General features: G+C 41.4%; 1 long non-coding RNA gene across 1 annotated transcript; it reads right to left on the bottom strand.

The window, feature by feature from the left end:
- On the bottom strand, positions 1-20,319 carry LOC140737889 (uncharacterized). Its single transcript, XR_012101264.1, has 3 exons — positions 18,902-20,319; positions 4,527-4,684; positions 1-2,075 (listed from the first exon to the last, which is right to left on the bottom strand). It is a non-coding gene; the product is annotated as an uncharacterized lncRNA (long non-coding RNA).
- Positions 20,320-20,573: the final 254 nt, after the last annotated feature.

Genomic DNA, 20,573 nt, shown 5'->3' with positions numbered 1-20,573 from the left:
GTTAACGACATAGGTTTAGGGCGAGAGGAGAAGATTTAAAGGGAGTCTGGGGAGCAACTTGTTCACACAGAGCGTGATGGAGCGAATGCCATAAGGTGGTAGACGCAACTGCATCGTTTGAAAGACTCTTGGGCAAGGATGTCCTTAGGAAAGGTTTTGGGGGATATGGGGCAAACTCAGACAAATGGGATTGGCATAGCCAGTCTTCCTGGTCGGCAGGGACGAACTGGGCTGAAGGGTTCGTCTCCGTGCTGTATAATTCTATGTATCTATGAACAGATGCCGACGGGTTGAGTATTTGACCGGCGGATTATTATGCAGCACGATGCTTGTTATTGCCGGAATGTGATAAATTGATATTAATCAAAACAAAATATTTTAGTTTATTTAAAATATCCAAATATTACATTTGAATAAATACATAAATACGATTAATCTGAGAGGATATAAGACAAGTGATATTGGTCAGGAAAACACTAAACTCATTGAGGGTCGTGATGTGTTATTTCATGCAAACAATATTCGCCACAAAAGTAGAATGGAAAAGTGATTACGTAACTAGAGCGGGACATTGTAATTGGAAAGCATATTCGGTCCAGTTTTGAAGGGACGCAATGGGAGCTTCAAATTTCTTTTATCAGCTATAAGATAAAAGTCTAGTTTATTCTGTTTCACTTAATTTAAATAATTTCCTGACCATTTGTTACACGAGCTAGTACTTCCGCCTTGCAGTTGCGGTGTTTTAGCCTTGCGGGTCAGTACCTGAAAAAAAAACTTGAACAGCAGCGGACTGTAAACACGAATGCATTTGGATATTAAAACGAATACAGCAATTCTCCTGAATACAACCAGAGAAGACATAAATCCTATAGCCCAAATTTCTCACCTAAGATACATAACAGCTTGACGACAGGACGATAGAATATCACTGAAGGAAATGATCAATGATTGCTGACCGACACACTGATCACCAACTGTTTGTCATGCAGCTATTATATGGACTTTATATCTGTGAAGAAATAGATAACTAGTATTTTATTTACTAAATGGATGTATGCCCAAGGACCACGGTGAAAAATTTAAACTAAAATTCCTCAACTGGCCTTCCTGCTAAAACTAAAAGATTCGACTGGATACAATTCGGTATGATTTCATTGGTGAGGATCTTCGGCGAAACGAAAGTTTTCAATCTATAGAACCTATCGGCCGCGGCTCTTCTCTGGCTCTCAGTGATACCTTGTCACTTCTACCCCGCTATACCCCATACGTTACCCTCCCACTCTCCATCGCCAGCAGCAAGCCTGAATACGGTAACCACGTTCTGCACAGTGCCTCACCACCAGACAGGGTCAGTTCAACTTGCCTTGTGCTCCGTTCACTTTCAGAAAGAGCAGGTGATACTTATCAGGCGGCACCTCCTTCCGATGAAAACAACCGATTCAGTATAGACTGGGATAGACCCAAGACCATCGGGATCTGCGTCGTCATACATTGAACAGGTTTGCTGAGTGTGGGACTGGCGGTGGAGCGAGTGGAACTGGGCGAGGGCAAAAAAACAGCGCATGAAACAATCTCAAGCCCCATACACAAATAACCATCAATCCAATTATGCATTAATAGCCACGTTTCTTCATTCATAACTGACAACTAAACTTTTCTACACAATTTCAAATTGATATAGCCTCGACTCAATAACTTACAAAATTTGTTCCAGTGCTCTCTAAATAATGAGCCCGTGGCATCAATTTAGCGCGTTTATAATTCCCAGGTATTTTCCAAAGCCTTATTTGCATTTCGGTTGATATATGTCCCTGTTGTCATTTCACTATCCCTTTGAAAACGATCTCTCTTGTAGACCCGTTTATTCGTGCACACGCGATTCTAGGGGTGAGATTGAGTTTTCCACCTCGAGATCACCAGTCCAATTCTCTTCCTCCGCGGTAGGCCTTGGGACCAAAGGAGACATAAGTTCAATTCCGAAAGATTGAAGATATCTGTGCAGAATTCTCTTTCCTGTGGATAGCCGTTGTAGGCTAGCGTGGTCCGGAGGTCTTAGTCCAGTGGCAAGGATTCTGCTGCAAAATGTAAGCACATGCATGTGCTGGATCTGAGTGCATGAGTAGCGTAAAAGTATCATCTGTCTGTTGGTTATATAACGTTATTCCCATAATGTGAAATCAGTTTACATCACCTACTTCAAGTACTTCACAATTCCTATTAACCTTGGAATGTAAACAAGCGTGCAACCTCGGGCAAAGTTGCCGATAACTGTTTTTGGAATATTACAATAATAATATATTTCTACTTTTAAACCTTGTGTGATGCTGGGGGTAGGGGGAGGCAGGTGGCTTCACTTTTCAAAGAAGGGTGGAATTAGTTCAATAGAATATTTCTAACCACTTAACTAATTATTGTAAATTTAGGAGATAATGTGTAAACGTCGTTAGACTTTCCTGAAATAAATCAAAACTCTTGAACTTTTTAATTACGTTATATATCTCAAAACCGACAGGACCTGCGACTGAGCGCTGCGACAAAACGGAAGTTGCAGAGCAAAATTGACTTTTGCCCTTGAATCTTATGTAAACAGTAAAGAAACAACCTAAAGATTATGTTAAATATTCCGTTTCACACGGCAACAAAGCAAAACACACTAAAACACTTTGGAGAGCTGAATAATTTGATCTGATCACCATATTAAAGAGGGGGGAAGGGTTTCAAGCACATTTGTACCGATAGGTTTGAGAATTTGAGATTATTGAATCAAGCCATTTCTCACTGTTCCATGAGTAAAACACTTAGAATGCATGCGGCAACAGCATGTCGCCAAGTCAACACAAACATAATCAGGCAACACATCAGTTCCCAACAATGTAATAACTGAATTGCAAGAATGTAAACGTGTATTAAAATTATTTTCTAACAATGATTTTGAATCATTAAACTGAACATTGTTTGGAAATCTAATGGAAGTGTATAGTTACTCCTGTGTGGGAGAATAGTTTGACCTGTGAAATATTAAAATGAAATATTTTGTTATGTAAAGTCTTTGTCTGATATGCCAGCACATTTTACATGGTATTGCTCATGGTGACCTAGATAACATTGTGTTTGCGGTGACGGTGTGTTTTCCTGTGAATAATCAGCAGTCCTGAAACAAATGTTGGCAAGAGGAGTGCCACTAGGATCAGTGCTGGGATCTCAGCCTTCCTAATATATATGACTGAAATAAAGATAATGAATTTGATGATTGCTTTATTTACTGGTATCACAAACATTGGTCAGAATAGAAGTGGAGAAGATAACATAAGGAGTCTATAAAGAGACAAAAGTTCACAGTAGTGAGTGGGCAAATATATGGCTAATAGAGTGTATAGTGGGAAATGTGAAATAGTCCTTTCCTGGCAAGAAAAAAACTAATAAAAATAAATAATTTTATCTAATGGTGAAATTTTGTAGATCTCTAAGATGAAGTGTGTTCTGGTGGTCTTGATGCATGATTTTCAGATGGCTACTAGGCGGGTACAATGAGTAATTAGGAAGGAGGACAGAATGTTATTGTGTACTACTGGAGAAATTCAACCCAAAAGTTGGAAAGTCATTTCAATTATGCGGGACATTGTTGAGAGCCTCATCTGTAGAACTGCTTAAAGTACTGGCCTCTCGAATTGAGGATCAATCTCATTGTATTGGAAGCAGAAAGTTTCTAGATTGGCACATGGAATTGGAGAGTTTTAGATGTTGGATAGGCTAGGCTACCATCCATTGGTATTTGGAAGAGGGAGAGGAGGCTAAATTGAAACATTCTGGGGGCCTCCTTTGCAAAGTAAATAGATGGAGGATATTTCCTTTAGAGAACCTGGAAACAGGGACTACTGATTAACGATTGGTGGCCATCCTTTCAGCTTTTGTTTTCTACATGAGCCTTTGAAATTCTCTTGCTCAAAGTTTGACATGATATGGGGTTGAGGCTGCATTTGGAGTAGCCATGACCTAACTGCCAGAGGAAACTGTAGAGGCAAGTACAACTACAATTCTTAGCAAAGATAGTTAAGCAGGTACTTGAATAGAAAAAAGTTTAGAGGGATGTGAAAATAGGACTAGCTTGGATAGACATCTTGGTTGGTATGAATGGGTTGAGCTGAAGGGCCTTTTGTGTGCTGTAAAACTCTGTGATCCTATGAATATTGGAGCAGGTTGAAGGAGTTGAGCAGCTTTGTCCTATTCCTAGTGTATGTGCCCATATGTTTGTACGTTTGTAAACTGCTGTGATAAAATATTGTGTCAATATTTGTGTTGGGAAGAAAATCTTTCACATCTTTCAGCCATTGTAACTCTGGCATTAGTTTTGAAAGATAGCCTGGATTTAAGTTTAGATCTACCAATATTAAGATTTGACCTGATATGGGTTTACCCATTTGATTTATAAAAGATAGAACCATTATCCACCAATAAGAACCCCTTGGTTATGCAGAAGATTGATCAGTGCATGAGGGGAGGAGGCTCTTTACTCTGAGTATTCTTACATTTGAAGACGGTCATACATTTAGGACTTGGTAATGTTGACAGAGAGCATGGTAGATGATCCCTCCTCCTCCCTGTTGACAACTGGCCATGACATGCTCCTTCAACACTTCTTGTTTCTGGATCAGATTGCACCTCAGCTGCTTTCAATATTATCCACCTGGTCATAAAAGATCAAGAAATGATGACAAGTGTGAGGTGATGCACTTTGAGAAGTCAAAAAGTGGGTAGAACATTTACCGTAAACAGAGCAACTGTGGGACTTAAGTCCATAATTTCCCAAAAATGGTAGCATAGGTAGATGGTATGTGGTGAAGAAGGCAAATGGCATACTTACTTCATAGTCAGGGCACAGAATATAACAATTTCAACTTTATAAAACATTAAACTGTACCAGGAGTCTGGTACACAAAATGCTGGAGGAACTCAGCAAGTCGAGCAGTATCTATGGAGGAGAGTAAACAGTCAAAGTTTTTGGCTAAGACCTTTCATCAGGACTGGAAAGAAAGGGAGCAGAAATCAGAATAAGAAGGTGCAGAGAGTGGAAGGAGTACAAGCTGGCAGGTGATAGGTGAAACAAGATGAGGGGAAGGTATGTGGGTGGGGAGAGGGGATGAAGTAAGAAGCTGGGAGGTAATAGGTGGAAGAAGTAAAGGACTGAAGAAGAAGAAAGGGAAGGAAGGGGGGCATCAGAGGGAGTTGACTGGAGGTGAGGAAAAGAGAAGGGATAAGAGGGGAGCCAGAATGAGGAATGGAAAAAGAAATAAGGGGAGGGAGGAGAAATGACAGGAAGTCAGAGAAATCAATGTTCAAGCCATCAGATTGGAGACTACCCAGACAGAACCTCTCACTGCTATGGGCAGAAGTTCCCACTTGCTTTAAAAAGGCAACAATTATACCAGTTCTGAAGAGGAATAATGTGAGCTGGTTGATGACTATTGCCTGATAGCACTCACATCTATAGTGATGAAATTATTTGAGAGGTTGGTCATGACTAGAATGAACTCCTGCCTCAGCAAGGACCTGGACCCATTGCAATTTGACTATCACCACAATAGGTCAATGGCAGACACAAACTCAATGGCTTTTCACATGGCCTTGGACCATCTGGACAATACAAAACCTATGTCAGGATGTTGTTCATCAACTATAGATCAGCATTTAATACCATTATTCCCACAATCCTGACTGAGAAGTTGCAGAACCTGGGCCTCTGTACCTACCTCTGCAATTGGATCCTCAGTTTCTAACCAGAAGACCACAATCTGTGTGGATCGGTGATTATGTCTCCTCCTCACTGATGATCAACACTGGTGCACCTCAGGATGTGTGCTTATCCCACTGCTCTACTCTCTCTATACCCATGACTGTGTGGCTAGGCATAGCTCAAATGCCATCTATAACTTTGCTGATGATACGACCATTGATGGTAAAATCTCAGATGGAGACGAGAGGGCATACAGGAATGAGACATACCAACTAGTGGAGTGGTACAGTACTGAAAAAAGCTGGAGAGGGTTGTAAATTTAGTCTGCCCTATCTTGGGTACTAGCCTACAAAGTACCAGGACAACTTCAAGGAGAGGCATCTCAGAAAAGCAGCTTCCATTATCCATTATCCTTTTCTCACTGTTACCATCAAGTAGGAGGTATAGAAGCCTGAAGGCACACACTCAGTGATCCAGGAACAGCTTCTTCCCCTCTGTCATCCAATTCCTAAATGGACATTGAACCCTTGAACACGACCTCACTTTCTTAATATATATTATTTCTGTTTTTTTGCATGATTTTTAATCTATTCAATATACATATACTGTGATTGATTGATTGATTAATATTATTATTTTCTTTTATATTATGTACTGCATTGAACTGCTGCTGCTAAGTAAACAAATTTCACGACACATGCCGGTGATAATAAACGCGATTCTCATTCTGAATATGAGGTGTTGCTGAGAGTGGCCACATCGTGGCAGTAGAAGACGTCATGGACTGACATGTCAGAATGGAAATGGACAGTGAAATTAAAGTGGCTGGCCACTGAGAAATCCTGCTCAACAAAGAGATCCTCCAATATATGTTGGGTCTTACCGATGTCAAGGAAGCTGCACTGGAACCCTACTTACAGATACTGGCCCCTACAGTCTCGCAGATCACCTGGAAAGACTGCTTGGAGCCTGAACTGTGATGAGGGAGGAGGTGACTGGGCAGGTGTTTCACTCGCAGGGATAAGTGCCAAGAGAGAGATCAATGGGGAGGAATGAGTGGCAAATGCAATCACAGAGAGAATGATACCTGCAGAATGTGGAGAGGTGGGGTGGGGGAGGTACAAACATGTCTGGTGTAGGACGACGGAGGTTGCGGAGAAAGAGGTCCTGGATGCAGAGGCTCATGAGGTGGAGGACAAGGACAAGAGGAACTCCATCCCTGTTGAGGCTGCGGGAACATGGGGTGAGGTCGGATGTCTGGGAAATGGACGAAATGTGGGTGAGGCCAGCATCAATGGTAGAGGAAGAGAAATCCTATGCTATAAAGAAGGAGAAATTGAGAAAGGGGAGAGAGGGGAGAGAAGTGGACCAAGTGAATTTAAGGGTAGGGTTAAAGTTGAAAGATAAATGCTCATTCCTCAATCCTTGCATCCAAGTTAGAGATTCATGCAGTATCTCCCACCAGGGACAATGACATATAATCAAGGCAGTCATTGCCAATGTTATAATGTGTTTATATGCTGCAGTGTGATTATTCCTGTCATTTATTCCATTGCGGTAGGAAAACTGAAACTTAATGGCTGCAAATTTGTCAGCATTCCATCAAGCAAGCTAGTCTCAAATTGCTTGAGAAATTAAAGCTTCACTTGTCTATCTGCTCAGATTCATATAAAGAATGTGACAACAGAACTTACTGAAGAATGGTTTGATGGTCTTTAAGTATTCTAACTGAATTTTATACCTCAACTAATATCCATTGTTTGTAGGTCCTTACTGTATGTAAATATTGTATGCAATGTAAATATTTGCCCATGTAATGACAATTCAGAATATGTGGTCTAGATTATGTGGTGTTTTGGATACCCAGACAACATGAGAAAAATATCTATATGCACAAGGTAATGCTTCCTCATTTTAATGAGACAGGTGAATGTTTTCATAACCCAATGACTGTTTATAGGGGACATATGAATATCATATTTTAGTGGATGATTTCTCTTGTTGTCCACTTATATACTGTAAAAGGAAAATTCTTATTGCTTGACAAATAATCAAGTCAATTATGTCTTATTCACAGATTAATCAAGTGCATCTTTCATCCATGTGGAAGAAGCAATTGTACATCTTTAATTCATAATGAAAGCTGTTATGTATAGTATGAAAGAGCCATTGATTCATATAAAAAGGGAAATGATTGCTATCTATTCATTTGTAGGAGTGAACTTCCCTCCAGTGTTAATTGCCCAACTTTGCTGAGGTTATTTATGAGGCTAGACAACTTAAAATTGCTGAACATGTCCTTTTATGAATTCAGTAGATCAGGTGATCCCATTGGTTCTTAGATACTTGACAAAGGTCCATGCCTTGGCCCCAGAAAGTTGGTTATTAGACACTGAACTTGGGAGAGCTGCTGCAAAAGTGTGTGCAGTAGACTAGAGCTTCCAGGCAGGAAATCTTACTGACTTCTCTCTAATTCCTGTAGTTTACATGGCTCTCACAGAGAATGTTGCCTCTTCCAAAGAAAGGAGGGATTTCATTTGTCAGTGACAGCTTTTCTTTTCATACTGTTTTGTAATAAATTCAGAGTTTAGAAGTCATTATGAAATCAATTCCACATATTTTAATAAACCTAGGAAAGGATCTTTGATGGAGCATATGGGGTTAGATTCTGATAGTGTAAAATGATAGTCAAGTGACAGACATTTTCCATCTCTCATAGATTTTTATTTTCACTGAAGTCAAAGGAAATAAATATTGTGCATGATATCAAATGCATGCAGATTCACACCCAGTTTGCATTATTTTTTAAACTTAAACCCTGCCTTATAAATGACTGTCCATCACTCTTGCAAAATCATGAATTTGTAGCCTTTATATTCAAAACTATTGTTTTTCCTCATGCAGATACTTAAGGCAAGTAAAACAATGTTGGAAAATAGGAAATAATTTGACGAGCAATTCATCCCTTACCAAAAGTTATACATTATTTATTTAAAATAACTGATCTTAAATGAGCATAGATGAAACTCAAATCGCAATGTTTGAAGGAGAAGCAAATAACTTGAAGCATTAGAGCTTATTTGTTGCATACAAAATGATCTTCTAAAAGGTATAAATATGAAATATTGTTGAAAAATTATATGGAGAATATGTTCCTAAGAATTCAATATGGTAGGTGGTATACGCCTGGCTATTCTGTCTAAGAAGAATATTGTCACCTTCAGGCAGACTGAAAAGACAGGCTGTCAGTCGGACCGAGACCCGATTTTGCTCATTCTCTGTGATGGTCATCTCCATGGCGCTGAGTCTATGAAGACTGCCTGGCTGCTGTGCTCCGTGCCTGCTAATAAGATGAACTGATAAGCGAGGCTTTGGGCCCACTCCGGGCTGCTCCGGGGTTTAGATCCGAAGACTCATTTTTGGTTCAGAATGTTGTTGTTTCCTTCAGTTGTTTGCATGACTTGTTTTTTTTTTCTTTCTCTTGCACATTGAGCGTTGGTCTTTTATTTGTATTCTTCTTTTTGTTAATTGAGTTCTTTTGGGTTTCTTGCTTTCTGGCTACTTGGAAGTAAGCAAATATCAAGAATGTATGATTTATACATTCTTTGAGAATAAATGTACTTCAATTGGGTTCCAGGTGATGCACGTATAGCTTGGCCCTTGGTATGATATGGATTAGGTGGTGCTGTTCAGAGAGGTTAGCAAGTCAATCGTCAATCTGCACTCGGAAAGGCAGTGATTAATGGAGTATATTCATCATGGTTTTGTCATGAGTGGATCCTGCATAATTAATTTCTTAAAAAAATTCGAAGATATTAATTGTACTAATGATGCAGCTTACATGGACTTGACAATATGTCACATGGCTGACTGGATTAAGATGTAAAAATCCATGGGATTCAGGGAAATTTGGTGATTTGGATCTGAAATTTACGGGAGCTAGCGGCCAGAGGGAAATGACCAAGATCGTTTCTGTGAATGGAAGCACTGCAGGGAACCCTTGCTGAGCAGATCATTGTTAGGCTGAGTTTGCATTGGAATGGATTCGAGAAGGCTAGAGAGGGTCGTATCAGAGGTATACAAATTATGAAAGGCATGGACAGGTAGATAGCTGAGTTGTCAATAACTAGACAGCAAGGGGTAGGTGATTTAGAGGGATCATGGGGAAGGAAGGTTTTTCTCCAAGAGAGTGGTTGAATTCTGGTACATAATTACTGATGGGATTATGCATTCAGGACCTGTACTGCTATGGCATAGAAGACCCTATGTCAAATGCTAGAATATGGGAAGATCATAGACAGATTTTTGATGGTGAGATGGCTATACCGGGCTAAAGAGCGTGACCTTATGACTCCAGGAATCTATGAATTCATCACAGGTTCATGGATTCAGGGTGCAATAACTGCCTCAACTCTTCTGCAGTGTTCCCAGTACAACTTACAGAGGAACACACTAAACTTTGAATTCTGTTTGCTTCTGCTTAATGCAGCACCTCTACTGGTCAGGAACACACAGCCGACTGCTGAGGTGTAACTTGTAATAGCAAGTCTGTAAGGAAATGAAAGTGAATGCAAGTATACTGCTGGAGATTAGTCAGCTAAAATGTACACAGCATTCCAGGACATGCTACCTGTTACTAGTTCCCTAAGAATGCACACCACCTCAGAGATCATTGATTTTCAGGCATCCTTAGAGCTTAATCAGAAAAATTGGGTGTGTCCAGTCTCTTCCAAGCTGCCATAACCCAATTATTAGAAAGAATGAGTAATTTTCGTGGACCAGCCCATCTGCAATCAGTCATTCATTCTTAAAGACTGGATTACTTAGAGTCATAAAGTAATGCAACGTTACAACAAAAACAGGCCCTTCAGCCCATCTAGTCCATCTGCCTAGTCCCATTGACCTGCACCCAGACCATAGCCCTCCATATATCTCCCATCCATGAACCTGTCCAAATTTCTCTTAAATGTTGAAATCGAACTTACAATCACCTTTTCCACTGGCAGCTCGATCCACACTCTCACCACCCTCTGAGTGAAGAAGTCCCCCCTCATGTTCCCCTTTAACATTTAATCTTTCCCCCTCAGCCTATGACCTCTAAGCAATACACACAAAATTTTGGAGGAACTCAGCAGGCCATCTAGGTAGCATCTATGGAAAGGAGTAAACAGTCGATATTTCAGGCCGAGACCCTTCATTGGGACTGGAGAAAAAAGATGAGGTCAGAGTAAGAAGGTGGGGAGAGGGCAGGAAGAAATACAAGGCAGTAGTGTTACCAGGACTGGAGAAAAAAATTCCTTTATCTCCTCTGCATCTGCTCTCAAGATGAGGCTTTTCACTTCAGAACTAAGGAGATGTCCATCCTTCTTGAAAGAAAGGGGCTTCCTTTCCTTCACCTATGCTGCCCTCACCCACATCTCTTGCATCTCATACACGTCTGCCACCCCACCAAGGATGGGGTTCCTCTCACCCTCATCTACCACTCCACCAGCCTCCATGTCCAGCACCTAATTCTCCGTAACTTCTGCCATCTCCAAAGGGATCCCACCACCAAGAACATCTTTCCCTCCCTCAAATATTCTGCTTTCCGCAGGGATCATTCCCTACGTAACTCCCTTGTCCATTCATCCCTCCCCACTGATCTCCCACATGGCACTTGCCCTTGCAGGTGGAACAAGTGCTAAACCTGCCGCTACACCTCCTCCCTCACTATCATTCAGGACCCCAAACAGTCCTTCTGGATGAGGTGACACTTCACCTGTGAGTCTGTTGGGGTCACCTGGTGCTCACGGTGTGGGCTCCTGTATATTGGTGACACCTGGAAGACCGCTTCGCCAAGCACCTGTGCTCTCTCCACCAGAAAAAGCAGATCTCCCAGTGGCCACCCATTTCAATTCTACTTCCCATTCCCATTCCGACATGTCAGTCCATGGCCTCCTCTACTGCTGTGATGAGGCCACAGTCAGGTTGGAGAAGCAACACCTTATATTCCACCTTCCAACCTGATGGCATGAACATCAATTTTTCAAACTTCCAGTAATGGCCCTCCATGTCCTTCATCATTCCCCATTCTCATTTCCCTCTCTCACCTTATCACCTTACCTGCTCATCACCTCCCTCTGGTGCTCCTCCCCCTTTACTTTCTTCTATGGTTTCTGTCCTCTCCTATCAGATTCCCCTTTCTACCACACTCCTCAGTGCCCTACTGCTAACCAGACAAGTTCTACCCTGTTTTGTCCTCGCAAAGTGCAGCACCTCACACTTGTCCGCATTAAATTCTATCTGCCATTTTTCCAACTGGTCCAGATGCTGCTGCAAATTTTGACATTCCTCTTCACTGTCCAGTGCATCTCCAATTTTGGTGCTATCCACCAAATTACTGATTCAGTTTACTAAATGATCATCCAGATCATTGATACAGATGACAAACAACAACAGACTCTGCCCGGATTCCTGCAGCACTCCACTAGTCACAGGCCTCCAGTCAGAGAGGCAACCATCTACTACCACTCTCTGGCTTCTCCCGCAAAGCCAATGTCTGATCTATCTTACTACCTTATCTTGAATGCCAAGGGACTGACCCTTCTTGACCAACCTTCTGTGTGGGGTGTGGCCAAAAGCTTCACTAAAGTCCGTGCATTTCCATGGCTTTGCCTTCATCAATTTTTCTGGCAACTTCCTTGAAAAACTCTATAGGATTCATTAGACATGTACAAAGCCATGTTGATTATCCCTAATTGGTCCCTGTCTATCCAAATAAGTAATATGCCTGCTCCTTTAGAATATCTTCCAATAACTTACATACAACTGCTTATAATTTCCTTGCTTATTCTTAGAACATTTTGTAATCAACAGAACAACATTAGCTATCCTCCAATCCTCTGGTACCTCACCCATGGTTAAGGATGTTTTAAATATCTCTGCTAGGACCTTCGCAATTTCAGTACTGGCCTCCCACACTGAGCGAACACCTTGTCATGCCCTAGGTATTTTCCACCCTAATTTGCCTCAAGACAGCAAAGACCACCTCCTCTGTAATCTGTAAATGGATCACTGAAGCTTTGCCTCCAATTTCATCCTTTGCAATTCTATTGCTCTTAACACACCTGCAGAAGCCTTTCAGATTCACCTTCACTTTGTCTGCTGGAGCAATCTCACGCCATCTTTTAGACCTTCTGATTTCCTAATTAAGTGTTCTCTTGCATTTCTTACACTCCTCAAATACATAATTTGCTCCTTGCCTAAACCTGCTATGCATCTCATTCTGTCTTTCAGCCGGGGCTTCAATATCTCGCAAAAACCAAGGTTCCCTTAACCTGTTATCCTTGCTGTTTGTTCTGACAGGAACATTTTAAACTAGTTTTGAGGGCACTAGGAACCGGAGCCCTGGGTGAGTAAGGGGAGGATCAGACCAAAAGGTAGCTGTCGGTGAAAATATTGAAAGACAAAATAGAAATAACAGGTACGATATTATTTTTAAAGTGTGTATATTTTAATGCTAGGAGTACTATGGGTAAGGGTGATGAACTTAGAGCATGGATCTGTACATGGAAATACAATGTTGTAGCCATTACTGAAACTTTGGTTGAGAGAGGAGCAGGAATGGATGATTAACGTACCAGGTTTTTGAAGTTTTAGAAAAGATAGAGGAGAAGGTAAAGGGGGTGGGGGGAGAGGAAGTTGTATTACTTATCAGGGATAATATCACAGCTACACTCAGGGGAGACGTTCTGGAGGGGTCAGACACTGAGTCCATTTGGGTGGAACTCGGGAATAGGAAGGGTGCAATCACACTGACAGGATTGTACTACAGACCCCCAAATAGCCACCCGGACATTGAAGAACAGATATGTAATCAGATTAAGGAAATGTGTAAATGTAATAGGATCGCTGTTATGCAACACACACAAAATGCTGGAGGAACTCAGCAGGTCAGGCAGCATCTATGGGAAAGAGTACAGTCAATGTTTCAGGCTGAGATCCTTCATCAGGACTGTTGTCATGGGGGATTTCAACTCCCCTAGTATAAACTGAGACCTTCTTAGTACAAAGGGTTTAGATGGGGCAGAATTTGTTAAGTGTACCCAGGAAGGTTTCTTCTATCAATATGCGGACAGTCCAAAGAGAGGACGGGCCATGCTGGACCTGGTGTTGGGTAATAAACTGGCCAGGCTACTGACCTTTCAGTGCACAAAGAGTTAGGCAACAGTGACCACAACTCCTTAACTATTAGAATAGTTATAGATACGGATGGGTATGGTCCTGGTGGGAGAGGTTTAAATTGGAAGAGGACAAATTATGAGGGCATTAGGCAGGAACTAAGAAGCACTAATAGGGAACACCCTTTCTCTGGCAAGTCCACATCAGGCAAGTGCAGGGTGTTTAAAGATCGATTGCACAGAGTAGAGGAAAGGTATGTTCCAACTAGGACAGAGGTGGAAAGAGAACCCTGGATGTCCAGAGAGGTGATGAATTTAGTCATGAAAAAAAAGGAAAAGTATGTGAAGCTTTGGAAGTTAGGATCAAATGGAGCACATAAGGAGTATTAAGAAGCCCAAAAAAAGAAGGGTATTAGGAAAGCCAGGAGGGGCCATGAAAAGTTCTTGGCAGGTAGGATTAAGGTGAATCCCAAGGCATTCTACACATACGTACATCAAGAGTAAGAGGATAACTGAGTGTGAGACCACTCAATGATAAAGGGGAGAACATTTGCTTCAATGTGGAGAATGTGAGTGAAGTACTTAATGAGTACTTTGCCTCAAGATTTACCAAGGAAAGTGATACGGTGGACCAGGAGATCAGTGCTGAGTGTGTAAATGCATTAGGGCATTTAGAGACCAAGGAGGAGGAGGTGCCTGGCCTCCTAATGAGTATTAAGATGGATAGGTCCACAGGACCTGATGAGATTTACACCAGGTTATTGAAGGAGGCAGGATTGCTGGGCCCTTGACCAGTATCCTTGCGTCCTCTCTAGCCATAGGCACGGTCCCAGAGAACTAGCAAATGGCTAAAGTTGTACCTCTATTTAGGAAGGGAACAAGGGAGAATCCTGGGAACTATAATCTTATGTCAGTTGTCGGGAAATTGCTGGAGAATTTTTTTAGGAATAGGACATATGAGCATTTGCAAACCCATGTGCTAATCAGGGAGAGCCAGCATGGCTTTGTGCTTAGCAGGTCGTACCTTACCAACTTGAGTTTTTTGACAAGGTGATGAGAGAGACAGTGGATGTTGTCTGTGACAAAGTTCCTCATGGGAGGCTAATCCAGAAGATTAAATGGATGTGGCTGTTTGGATTCAGAACTGGTTTCTGCATAGAAGACAGAGGGTAATGGTAGAAGGAACATTTGACCTGGAGATCTGTACTTAGTAGTGGTCCATAGAGATCTGTGCTGGGACCTCTGCTGTTTGTGATGTATACAAATGGCTTGGATGAAAATGTAGTTGGGTGGGTTAGTGAATTTGCTGATGATATCAAGATTGGTGGAGTTGTGAATAGTTTAGAAGACAGGCAAAGATTACTGCATGATATAGACCAGTTGCAGATATGGGCTGAGAAATGGCAGATGGAGTTTAACCCAGATAAATGTGAGGTGTTGCACACCTAAAAAGGGCCAATGCAAGGAGACAGAACACTGTTATGGGCAAGATCCAAGTTCATTGCTCCTTCAAAGTGGCTACACAGGTTGATAAGGTCATTAAGAAGGCTTATGGAATGCTTGTTTTTATTAGTTGAGGCATCGAGTTCAAAAATCAGGAAGTTATGCTACAAATTTATAAAACTCTGATTAGGCAACATCTAGAGTATTGAGTACAGTTCTGGTTGCTCCACTATAGGAAGAATATTGAGGCTTTGGAGAGGGTGCAGAAGAGGTTTACAAGGACGCTGCTTGGTTTCAAGACATCTGCTATCACAAGAGGCTGGATAAACCTGGGTTGTTTACTCTGGAACAGTGGAGGCTGAGGGGAGATCTGATGGAGGTTTAGAAGATTATGAGAGGCACAGAGAGTAAATGTTTCCCAGGGTTGAAATGTCTAATACCAGAGAGCATGCATTGAAGGTGAGGGGGGATAGGTTCAAGGGAGATGTGAGGGTTAAGTTTTTACTCAGAGAGTCATGGGTGCCTGGAATGCGCTGCCTGGTATGATGGTAGAGGCAAATACATTAAATGACGTTTGAATGGGCACATGGATGTGGGGAAGATGGAGGGATATGGATATTGTGTAGGTCGGAGGGATTAAAGTTTGGGTGTTTTTAATTAGCACATTATGGGGTGAGTGGCTTATTCCTGTTCTGTACTGTTCTATGAAAACTCTATACACTCGAAATTTCACTTTTGATGGCCTCTCACTTACCAAGTGTAGGCCACTGTTAGTCTCGCTAGACCATGGATTTGCACCTTGGAAAGTTTCCAGGGCGCAAGCCTGGGCAGGGTTTTTTTTATGGAAGACTGGCAGTTGCCCAAGCTGCAAGTCTCCCCTCTCCACACCACCAATGTTGTCCAAGGGACGGGCATTAGACTTGCCAAGTACACCTTTGCTATAAAACAACCCGTCCCAATCCACACCTGCCAGATCCTTTCGTGCACCATCAAAGTTGGCCGTTGTCCAATTTAGAATCTGAACCTGAGGCCCAGAGCTATCCTTCTCTATTATGATCATGAAACTAATGGTATTATGATCACTAGAATAAAGTGTACTCCTACATCAACTTCTGTCACCTGTCCTGTCTCATTCCTTAATAGGAGATCTAGTATCACACTCTCTGTCTCTACTTAGGATCTCTATGTATTGATTAAGGAAACTTTCCTGAAAACATGTGACAAACTCTTTAGCCCTTTATCCCTTTTACAGTATGGGAGACCCAGTCAATACGTGGAAACTTAAAATTACCTACTATCACAATCTTAAGTTTCTTGCAAAAGTCTGTAGCTTCTCTATAGATTTTCTCTATTACACTAGTAATGCCACCCTTCCTGCTTTAATCCCTCCTTCTCTATCACACCTAAAACAAGGGAACTATGGAACATTGAGCTGTGTGTCTTGCCCCTCTTGGAACCAAGTTTCACTAATGGCATAATTCCACAAGGGATTCCATCCACATTTTGGCAAGTTGTCAAGTGATGAAGGGCACAAGGTGACAGGGGGGACATGCATCACTATCTCTTAATCAGTAAATCTTCAAAAGAGTAACCATTACCAATACATTCTCCAAGCAGCTAAATAAGGCTACGAGATTTCCACACTGGAATCGCATCACGTTGAAGGGAAAGTGCTTTCAGCTTCTCAGTAATAAGCACTTGAAAAAATAACCACATGTCTGAAGAAGAACTTTAAAATAACTGGAGGAGAATATGTTTTTATCATAAATACAGAGGAAGCATCATGGCAATAAGAGTATGGGTAGCAATGACATAGAGAGAACTGCTATTGAGGTCCTACATTTAGAATTTCAGGAATTAGGAAGCAGGTTAGAAAATAGGTCTTTAAAGGATTATACCCAGTGTGCTATATTTAGAGAAGTTTAAATTAAATTAGATGGGCAAGAAGAAATGACATGAACAAAGCAATGAGCATATTGGGTTGTACCAGAGAATAAAGCAGAGTAATAGAGGCCAAGGAATACAAACACACATTTTGTGAGTATACATATAGATGCACAAAGTGTGGTTGATTATGTTGGTGAGTTCCAAACATAAATAGTCAAGTGAGAATCTGAAGTAATGGCAATAATGTAAATAAGATTTTCATTGGTGAGACTTGGGGCTTAATATTCAGAAATAAGATATAGGAGCATTATCAGGCCAGTTGGCCCATTGAGTCTGCTCTACATCATCATGGCTGATCCATTTCCCTCTCAGCCCCGATCTCCTGCCTACTCCCCGTTTCCTTTCATGCACAGACTAATCAGGAATTTATCAACTCAAGTCAATATACCCAATGACTTGGCCTCCACAGCCACATGTGACAGCAAATTCCACAGATTCACCACTCTCTGGCTAAAGAAATTCCTCATCAAACTTCTAGCACACTGCTAGTGTCTTCCACAGTGAAGACTGATGTAAAATACTTATTCAGTTCATCTGCCATTTCCTTGTCACCATTACTACCTCTCCAGCATCTTTATCTACTCTCACCTTTCTTTTACACCTTATCTATCTGAAGAAACTTTTGGTATCCTCTTGAGTATTACTGGCAAGCTTACCTTCCTATTCCATCTTTTTCTTCTTTATGACTTTTTAGTTGCTTTCTGTTGGTATAAAGAAGCTTCCCAATCTTCTAAATGCTCACTAATTTTTGCTCCATTAAATGCCCTCTCTTTGCCTTTGACTTCCCTTGTCATCCATGGTTGTATCATGCTGCCTTTAGAATACTTCTTCTTTGGGATGTATCTATCCTGCACCTTTTAAATTGCCCCCAGAAGCTCCAGTCATTGCTCTGCTATCACCCCATCTAGTGTCCTCTTCCAATCAATTTTGGGCAGCTCCTCTCTCATGTCTCTGTAATTCCCATTACTCCACTGTAATATTGATAGATCTGACTTTAGTTTCCCCTTTTCAGATTCTGGGGTGAATTTGGGGTGACTATGATCACTGCCTCCTCTGGGTTCCTTACGGGTTTCTAAACACTAAATACTCAGTGATTAGAAAAAGTTGTAAGGAAAGTAATGGAAATGGGGCAGCAGTGCTGTTTAGGAGCGAATCCTCATGCAGCTTTGATTTTGGCCACAACTAGAGCATTGTGTCCTACTCTGCTCCCCATACTTCCCGATGACTGTGAAGGTGATTTACAAGGATGGTTGCAGTGATGAGTGATATTAACTTCCAGATTACATTGGATAAACCTTGAAGAACAGAGGTCAAAGGAAGTTTTGGAACACTCATACAAGTTGGAGACAATAGAGAAAGAAAAGCTGTTTTGGTACAAGGATCACAGAGGTTTTGGACAAGCAAAGAAGGAAGGAAGATTTTTCTTACATGGTGAGTGGTATTAAACTGGAACTTGCTATTGATGACACTGATGAAAACATAATTCGATAAGACCATAAGACATAGGAACAGAATTAGACCATTCAGCCCATCAAGTCTTCTTAGCCATTCCATGATGGCTGATTTATTTTTCCTTCAACCCCATTTTCCTGACTTTGCCCGTAATCTTTGATACCCTTACCTCTGCTTTAAATATACCAAATGACGTCCTCCGTAGTCCTCGGTGCAATGAATTCCACAGATTCACCACCCTCACTCAGCCCAAAAGAAAAACGCCCTCATCTCTGTTCTAAAGGGACATCATTTTATTAGAAGGCCGTGCCCTCTACTCCTGGACTCTCCCACGACTGGAAATGCTATTTCCACGTCCACGCCATCCAGCAGAGATGATCAGATATTTCACAGGAAATCCAGCACGCAGGCGGGTGGAGCTCGGAATGGGGCTGGCTGGATTTCGCGATAGCCCGAAATAAACTTGTGACCGTTGATGAACAGGTATATGCGGTTTAAACAGCGGCCTAAAAATCAAACACCTCTTTAATCGATGTTAATTAATTCATTCTTGGCTCCCCAGAAACTGCTTAAGAAGACAAGAAGCATCAAACCAAATACAAGGTAACATTTTTGATTCTAAACTATTACATTCGTTAATAAATTCGATTATTAAATTAATCCATTAACCTGAAACTTTGACAATACCTTTCTCCTCACAGATGCTGCCCGACGCTGAGTACTTCGAGTGGTTTGTATTTTTGCTATTAAATTCATTATTTGGTTACTTACATCACTTACCCTCGTTATGCAAAATAGTAATGGTGACACCACTTTGTTGTTGCGGAGGAAAATGTTACTGCTCAAATTCTCATGCCACTGTTTTTAAAGGTTCGCAGTGCTATGTCAACTACTAGGGGCGTGAGTGCGCTTTCGGAGCGGACTGGCAGTTCCTCACTGGGCCCAGTCGGACACTCAGTCAGCCGGACTTTTCCGCCCTCTGCTGGCCAGATCGCCAGCGACAGGTTAGCCTGCAGAATTGGATCCAAATGTGAATCCGTAACTATGCGATATGGGTCGAGTTCACCGGACGTTTACTAAATGTTAATTTCGACATTGTTGCTGATCAGGTAATCAATCTCTTGTGGAGCTTTAATCATTAAAATCCAGCGAAAGTCCGTTTTTTGAGATTTGAAGAAAATCGAAAAAGGTATAAATAATCTAAAATGTAATTTAGAAAGTACGAACACGAAAGCATAATGAATTATTATATCGGTTTTAAGATACAACTAAGCACCTTAGACGTTCTTTCTGAGCATCTCTTTCTATGAATATAACGTCAAATGTTAATTCGAGATATGCCATTTGTGCATTAACCACTTTTTTTTGCATTTCGGCACATAAAACTTCTCTAAAATAGTATTTGTAACTGATAAAAAGCTTTAAATCCGATTCGCCATCTCTTTAACGGTACACATTGCAACTAGAAATAATCCACAACTTATCAGCTGTCTGGTGCCCGTCTCATTCTTTTAAAGGATTTGACTCCGCAAAGCACCAAAGTAAACATAATTTCTAAATGGATTCACCCATTGTGTACGTCCAGTAATTACTTCAGTTCGCGTAAAACTCACCGCGGACAGACAATAAACCATTGCCAAGTTTACGCAATTAGCCCAAAGCTCCAAGACCTTGTGATGATTATTGCTCAGCTTTATGTCGGTTTCCACCCGGAGTTCTTTTACTGGAAAATTGCAGATTAAACAAACCAATTGCGCGAAGATCAGAATGTCACTGTTCTGGAAGTCGGGAGTATCCTCTTTAGCCCCTGTAATGTGCCATAGTCAGCGGTGCCATTGTCT

This window comes from Hemitrygon akajei, chromosome 13 (genome assembly GCF_048418815.1).
Source record: "Hemitrygon akajei chromosome 13, sHemAka1.3, whole genome shotgun sequence".
Taxonomy (NCBI): domain Eukaryota; kingdom Metazoa; phylum Chordata; class Chondrichthyes; order Myliobatiformes; family Dasyatidae; genus Hemitrygon; species Hemitrygon akajei.
The sequence above is the reverse complement of the archived record's forward strand: the minus strand, read 5'-3'. Positions and strand labels throughout refer to the sequence as shown.